At 46.4% G+C, this 2,063-nt stretch overlaps 1 long non-coding RNA gene across 1 annotated transcript; it reads right to left on the reverse strand.

Moving 5' to 3' along the window:
- Positions 1-388: 388 nt before the first annotated feature.
- On the reverse strand, positions 389-2,063 carry LOC139830588 (uncharacterized). Its single transcript, XR_011743280.1, has 3 exons — positions 1,915-2,063; positions 1,731-1,821; positions 389-1,237 (listed from the first exon to the last, which is right to left on the reverse strand). It is a non-coding gene; the product is annotated as an uncharacterized lncRNA (long non-coding RNA).

Below are 2,063 nucleotides of genomic sequence, written 5' to 3' on the forward strand. Positions count from 1 at the left end.
TGGGGTTAAGCGGCAACGCGCAAGCACTAAAAACCTATAGAGACACTCTACAACATTCGTCTAAACAGAAAAGGTGAGAGAGCGCATAAACTAACAGTTCTATACTCTGCAAACATAACACAGCCGATGCGTTCCCCCTTCGCAAAGAGGTACTTACAAAGGCACTCACACGGTTGTCAAGTTTTAACCAGTTATTATTTAAGTTGTTCTATCTTACTATGGAAGTTAATAGTATTGAACAACAGGTGTAAGTTGTCTATGGTCGAGTCATACAGCTCCAAGTCGTCCATAACCGCAGACGCGGCTTATCGATAAGATTATAACCCTGCACGGGTGCCCAAATGTGCCCACACGCACGCTCAACCCACTTACGATAGGTGATATCACGACACGCACTCTCCTTCACTACAACAATGTCCAGGAAGCCACCTAACTAAGTTAACCCGTATCGAAGTCCGGCCGTGCTCCGAAGCGGACTTAGCTGTTTGCGTCTACGGCTAAGAGGATCAGAGCCCACTAGAGGATGACCTCTTAACAATACGTACCGCATCCTACGAGCGTGCAAGAGACAACGGGGTTACAAGGCACTCACGGCTTCCCCAAAAGTAACATCATATCATCTGACCACAAAGAAACATGCTTGCACGCCCGGGAGAAACAAAACAAACATCCAAACTAGTTGTGGCCACTGGACAAGGCTGTAGATTCCGGCAGTGGTCGAGGGGAGACCCGGTAAGCATACCCACGTGTGGTTAGAGCGCTCAGTCTCAGAACAGATAACAAGAACTCGGGTCCTAAGATATTTAGGAAACACAAGTGAGCCGTCACAAAACGAGCAGCTGACCCACCGATGCCTCCGCTAAACAATTATCAACAACTAAAGTAACCATGATTCTTCCCAACATATAACCCAATAAGATAACAATAACGGTAACGAGATAAAACAACACTAGCATGCACTACGACTCGCAAGGGCAGACTCGATAACCAAACAATAGTCGTAGGAGGTGGTGGTGGCAATATGGGCTGCTTGAGGTAACAAGTGGAAAGGACACGTGACAAGAACGCAACTTAAGGATAGCATGAGAGAGAAGGCAAAATAAAATAGTTGAGCGACTTCTGCAGGGGCAGGAGTATAAGGGAAATGCTTGCTTGTTAAAGCTTGCCGAGGGACATCCGGAGAACTTGTCGTATCTCACAACACCACTTCGCATTCCTATCCGGGAAGAAGCAAATGCTGGAACACACAACGCATGCAAGTCTTACTACTACGGATAAAGAAGATCCAGCATGATCAAGATGATATGCATGACATGGCAGAGATGATGCGATGCAACTTATCCATATTAATCGGAGTCGGAACCCCGGACAACAAATTAGGTTGGAGTTGCATTTCCTACCGACAAAGTTGAGGGTTGCTTAACATGGCAGTAGCATGGCATGGGTGATCTACTTCAATATTAAACGAAGCGGGGAAAACCATAGTCGGTATCCGAAATACTCCGCATATATGTTAGGTGATCATGCATAACTATCAGCGTGGGACATGATGCGAGATGCAAATTGATGTATGGATGTCATATTCATGATCCTCATATTTTTCTGATCAAAATAGGCATCTTATTTATATTATTTGGATTTATAGTTTGCAAGTTATGAAAATAGGCAGATTTGTAAATAGGAAAAACAAAAAGACAGGAGAGGGCCGGATCTGGAAGGAGGCCTGCTACCTGGCCGAGGCGGCGGCGGACCGTGGCTGGGCGCGCGTGCGCGATGGGCTGAGGCGTGAGGGAGATTGGACCGGCCCATGGGACGCCAGATCTGTTTCAGGAGTTAGAGATAAAAAGTTTGGCTTAATTAGCCAGAAGTGGGAATTGAACTCACAATCTCCACAAGCTGAACATAGGAACGGACCATCTGGGCTACGGTTGCTGATGTCGATACTGTGAAGGCTCCTCGTCAAAACAAGTGTCTCTCTCCGCGGGATCTGATCCAAAAGAAGAAAAAGGTTGGGTTTAATTGGCCAACATGGGGATTTGATCCAGGGATCTCAGGTTAAGGGA

This window comes from Lolium perenne, chromosome 4, assembly GCF_019359855.2.
Source record: "Lolium perenne isolate Kyuss_39 chromosome 4, Kyuss_2.0, whole genome shotgun sequence".
NCBI lineage: Eukaryota > Viridiplantae > Streptophyta > Magnoliopsida > Poales > Poaceae > Lolium > Lolium perenne.